This window comes from Ochotona curzoniae, unplaced genomic scaffold (assembly GCF_017591425.1).
Source record: "Ochotona curzoniae isolate NIBS_2020 unplaced genomic scaffold, NIBS_Ocur_1.0 contig_3520, whole genome shotgun sequence".
Taxonomy (NCBI): Eukaryota; Metazoa; Chordata; class Mammalia; order Lagomorpha; family Ochotonidae; genus Ochotona; species Ochotona curzoniae.
Window position 1 is genome coordinate 32,216,368 of NW_024465894.1, and position 6,000 is coordinate 32,222,367.

The window sequence follows — 6,000 nt, forward strand, 5'->3', positions numbered from 1 at the left end:
CGGGGACTCTGGTTGGCCCAGGGCCCAGTAAAGGGAGCCTTTTGGAGAAGGGCTGTCACGGCTGGGCTTGCCAGATGGGGACAGGCTTGGTGGCCTCTGCAGCTATGGGAAATGTGAGGATCCCTGAGAGATGAGCTCTGCACCTTCTCACTAGGAAAGCTGGGATTCAAGGACTCAGGTCACGCAGAAGGCAGAGTAAGTGGCCTTAGCCCTGAAGCTTTGGTCTCTGGGTGTTGGAATCCAAGTAGCAGATCAAGGAGGTGTGTGTGTGTGTGTGTGTGTGTGTGTGTGTGTGTGTGTGTGTATTGGGGGAGCATACTTAAGAAATGCATTTTAGGGGCTGGTACTGTGTCTCAACAGGCTCATCTACCTGTAAACATCAACATCCCATATAGGCACTGGTTCATGTCCCAGCTACTTCACTTCCCATCCAACTCCGTGCTTGTGGCCTGGGAAAGCAGAAGAAGACGGCCCAAAGCCTTGGGAGTCTACACCCATGTGGGAGACCTGGAAGAAACTCCTGGCTCCTGGTTTTGGATTGGCTCAGCCCCAGCCGTTGTGGCCATTTAGGAAGTGAAACAGCAAATGGAAGATCTTTCTGTTCTTCTTTCTATAAAGCTGCCTTTCTAATAAAAAATACATATATTTTAAAGATTTCTTTTTTGGAAAGTCAGATATACAGAGAGGTGGAGAGACAGTGAGAAAGATCTTCCATCCGTTGATTCACTCTCGAAGTGACCGCAATGGCTGGAGCTGAGCTGATCTGAAGCCAGGAGCCAGGAACCTCTTCCGGGTCTCCTATGCGGGTGCAGGGTCCAAGGCTTTGGGCCATCCTTGACTGCTTTCCCAGGCCACAAGCAGGAAGCTGGATGGGAAGTGGAGCTGCTGGGATTAGAACCGGCGCCCATATGGGATCCTGGCACGTTCAAGGCAAGGGCTTTAGCCACTAGGCCACCACAGCAGACCCTCTAATAAAAACAAATGAATCTTAAATATATTTTAACATTATGGGAGGAGTTGTGCCATCTGACGACAGGGATGTGTGTGTGCAGCCTGGGTGAAGCTTGAGTGAGCACACCATGTCCTTGCCATGTCCTTGCCTGGCCCACTGTGTGTGCCTGCCATCCTCGGGTCTCTCTGACATATCTGTCACACAGGGCATGTGTCATCACACTGAGAGAATCAAGTCTTCAGAGGTGGGATCATGCGATGCAAGCATGTTTGTTGGGACCTCTTCCTCCTCCACCTCTTTTTCTTCTTCTTCAAAGATTTATTTGAAGGGCAGAGTTACAAAGAGAGCATAGACATGGCTCTTACATTCACTGGCTCACTCCCCAAATGGTCACAGTGGCCGGCACTGGGCTAGACCAAAGCTAAAAGCCAGGAGGAGCTTCTTTTGGGTCTCCCACATGGGTGCAGGGGCCCAAGGCTCGGAGCTTGGGTAGGGGCCCGAGAAGCAGAGGGTGGCTCCAGTCCTTGACTCCTGTGCACATGGGAGTCCCCAGAAGAAATTTCCAGCTCCCAGCTTTGGCCTGAGCCAGTCCTGGCTGTTGGCAGTCATTTGAAATGTGCAATAGGAGAATAAGCAATAGATTTCTTTCTCTGCCTTTCAATCAAAAAACTTACATTTACAAGGCCAGTGAGCTGTCATCAGACGGCTCTGATGGGGCCTTGGCCTTGGCCCCGAGCTCCCATCATAGGCACTGGCTGCACAGAGCCTCCTGCAGAACAGCAGCGCAGCGAGTACTGCAGCTCATGTCTGGTGGCTCTGGCTAGATGAACGGCCCTTCAGTGGTACGCCCGAAGAGACCCACGAGAGACCACCTTCCCACTGAAGAACAAACTGCGAGGCGTGAAGGACGCAGGCAGGCATTCATTTAACACATTTTTTGTTGTTGTTGTTTTCTTTAGAAGGCAGAGTTGGTTCATTCCCTAAGCGGCTGTTACTGGAGCTGTACTGGGCAAAGCCAGGAGCTTCCTCTGAGTGTCCCATGCTGGTAGGGGAGCCCAAGCACTTGGGCAATCTTCTGTTACTTTTCCGGGGGCATCAGTAGGGAGCTGGAGAGGCTGGGAGTGGAACCAGTGCCCGTGTGGGATGCTGGCAGTCCATGTGGGACTGACGCCAGGTGCCCTCAGGAAGTTAGCTTCTTCCGTACTTGCTATGCCCCAGTTTGTCATTAGGTGAGACATTTGGCGATCCAATGGAGATCAGACGTAGTGCTAATGCAAGGAGAGTGAGCGATGGGTTTGGGTGTTACTGGGCCGACAGCACAGGGGTACAGGAGTTTAAAACCTGTTTATTCTGAATAATTCCAAGAGCTGGTGCCTGAGAGAATATATGACACACACCTGTGGTTAGGTAAAACAAGTGGTGCAAGAACTGCTCAGTAACTCAATACTTGATCTGCGCTGGGGTTTTCCATCAGGTTTTCTCCTCTACTTCCTGTGCAGCTGGGACTGTGGGACTGTGACACTAAAGGAAGAGCTAAGTAGCACTAAGGTGTGCTGAGTGATGGACGAACCAAGAGAAGAGTGTGTTAAGCAGTAGGTAAACAGTACTAGAACGATAGCAGTAAGACTAGTATTAGGGAGTAGTGTTAAGAAATAGTTCAATAATAAATAAAAAAGAAAAAAAGCAAAAAAGAAAAAGTTTTTCTTTAAGATTTATTTATTTTTATTACAAAGTCAGATATACAGAGAGGAGGAGAGACCGAGAGGAAGATCTTCCATCGGAGGATTCACTCTGCGGTGTTGCACCAATCTGAAGCCAGGAGCCAGGAGCCAGGAACCAGGAACCAGGAACCTCCTCTGGGTCTCCCATGCGGGTGCAGGGTCCCAAGGCTTTGGGCCGTCCTCCACTGCTTTCCCAGGCCACAAGCAGGGAGCTGGATGGGAAGTGGACTTTAGCCAATAGGCCATGCCGCCAGGCCCAGAAAATAAAGTTAATGACAAAACTATGTGTTAAAAGATAACATTAGGTAATTATAGAGATTAAGGTTAAGAGATAGCAACTAGTAGAGAGTTGGATGAGTAATGGTGATTAGAATGTAGGATAGATGATGTTAGAATGATGTGGATTGATGAATTGTTAAGCTGACTGCTAAGTTTGCATCTGTAATGAGAGTTTTGCTTGCTGCAAAGGAAACCGAAGTAACGCCATGACAGGCCTCGCACAGGCTAGGCCGAAGTGTCAGTCCCTAGAATTGAGGCACCTGCTTCCCCGAGGTGGGCTGCCACACACCCTGGACAGAGCCGACCAATCAGAGGAGACTTGGAAGGTCCCTAGTCATCAGGTGGTCATGGTGATGGAGGCTGACCACTGGGGTGGGCACGGATAAGAGAGACTGACCACCTGAGTGGTCACGGGTGATAGAAACTGACCAATCACAATCTTGCCAATGCCTGTTCGTAGAATCAGCGAGTGGCCCATTCCCGGAGTTGCAGCCAAAACACTTTATAAACTATGAGAAATGTATGGTCGGGGTCCTTGTCAAGACTCCACTGCGCTGGGTGAGACTTGGACCCCAGCGCGCTAGCAATAAAGTTCCTTTGTTGTTTTTTTTTTTTTTTAAGATTTATTTATTTTTACTAGAAAAGCAGATAGGAGAGATAGAGAAGAACATCTTTCATCCGATGATTCACTCCCCAAGTGACCATAATGGCCGATGCTATGCCCATCCAAAGCCAGGAGCTCTTCCAAGGACTCTTCTAGGTCTCCCATGCAGGTGCAGGGTCCCAAGACATTGGGCCATCCTCGACTGCTTTCCCAGGCCACAAGCAGGAAGCTGGATGGGAAGTGGAGCTGCTGGGACTAGAACTGGCACCCATATGGGATCCCAGCGTGTTCAAGGCAAGGACTTTAGCTGCTAGGCCACCACACTGGCCCCTCCTTTGCTTTTGCATTATCCTGTGTGGAACTCCTCTGTTCAAGGCAATGGGATAAATTCCGTACCCAAAAGGACCAGACCCTGATGTCACGGCTGTGCTGAGGCTAAGCTGAGTTGTTGTGAAAGCGCACCCTGGGGTCAACCCTAGAGCTCTGAGAAAGGCCAGCAGGCGAGCTGTGCCTCAGTGGCCCATGTGCAGGGACAACTGGGGACCTGGCTCCAGGCCCTGGCCTCCAGAGGGTGGGGCAGCCTCAAGGCTGGCCCGTTCAGAGGCCCAGGCAGTGGACAAGCCTAGGCTTACAGACGGAATCCTCTGTTTTAGCCCTATGGGGCTGCACTGGCTGCACTGGGCCTGGCGGGACACCCTCACTGCCCCGCATCCTGGCTGCTGTTCCCAGGGAACCTGTCTGGAGCACGTCTTTGCTGCTGCCTGCCCTGCATGTTTTCGGGACAACCAACAGTGTTCTTCCAGCTCAGGGGAGTGTGCAATCAGCTAACCGCATCCCTGGAGCCATCATCCTCATCCGTTCTGGTCATTTCATTATTCAAAAGCGGCCTAGTGCCAGGCCTACCTCAAGTTCTTGCACTGGTTTGAAGAGTGAAAACTCAACAAACGCCTCTCCCAGGTATCCTTGTTCAGAGGGGAAACAGGGGCTGGCATCGCTTTAGCTGCCACACAACGAAGCGGTGACTTGGTAGAGGGGCGGGGAAAAGAGTGGCGTATCAGAGAAGATGCTCTTTGCTCACAGTGCAGTGAAGGAAGACCCAGGGGAGGACGCTGCCTGGACTGTGCTGTGGAGGTCGTGTTGGGGTTTAGCGAGCAGAGTAGGATGGCCAGCAGGTGCAGAGATGAGGGAGCGAGGTCTGGCTGGGAGCTGTGAGAGCGGCTTTGCTGGGACGTGCTGTGTGAGCACGTGGCAGGAAGGGCGCAGAAGCGAGAGGAGGCCGGAGGGTGGTCGTCCTTGCGTGTTGATTTGTTGGAGCTTTAGTTTAGTTGTGGAAGCCACCAGAACGTTTCCAATGGGGGCAGGAATGTACCTGTAACAGTCTTTACTGCGATGAGCCTGAAAGCCACGGGCCTGCCGAGGCACCGGAGACAGAGCTAGCATTCGGGGGGCAAGGCCGATGGAGAACCTACTGTGACAGCTGTTAGCATGCACGCCATCGGCCGCTTGCCAGATGACTTCCGGCAAAATGATAATATTTTAGGCCTGCTGAATGATATGTATTAACTCTTGTTTTTTCTTCTTAAAAATGTGGCTACGGGCGGATACCAAGTTGCACATGTGGTTTGTGTTATGTTTGTCTTGCACAGTGCTGGATTCCAGGAAGGGGCCATGCAAGAGGGAAGGATCAAGTTTCAGCGACAGGAGGGCAGCATTCACAGACCCAAGGAAAGTGTGCCAGAGACACGAAGCGTTTGTCTTCCATTGCGATTAGACCGCTCGGCCATGCTACGGTAGCTTTCGTCTTCCAAAGGAAATACTTTTACATCGGGGTTTGTTTGGGAGTAAAAATGATGCCAGTCATCCAGCTTCCTTTTCTTAAAAAAAGATTTATTTATTTTTATTGGAAAGTCAGATATACAGAGAGGAGGAGAGACACAGAGGAAGATCATCCATCCGATGATTCACTCCCCAAGTGAGCACAATGGCCCATGCTATGCCGATCTGAAGCCAGGAGCCAGGAACTGCTTCCAGGTCTCCCACATGGGTGCAGAGACCCAAGGCTTTGGGCCATCCTCCACTGCTTTCCCAGGCCACAAGCAGGGAGCTGGATGGGAAGTGGAGCTGCCGGGATAAGAATCGGCACCCATATGGGATCCCAGGTGTGTTCAAGACGAGGACTTTAGCCGCTAGGCCACAGCGCCAGGCCCTCTCTTTTTTATTATCATTATTATTATTATTTTATGATATAGTTCTATAGACTCTGGGATTTCCCTTCTCCCCTCCTCAAGTCCCCCCCACCCCACTGAGTTTCCCTATATTGTTACTATAGTATAGTTCTCCATAAACAGTCATATGTCCATCATTGTGAGCATGGACAATGGCAGAGAGTCCAGCATCCTATTGTCAAGATATAATCAAGATATATAGTCATTGGAAGTCCATCT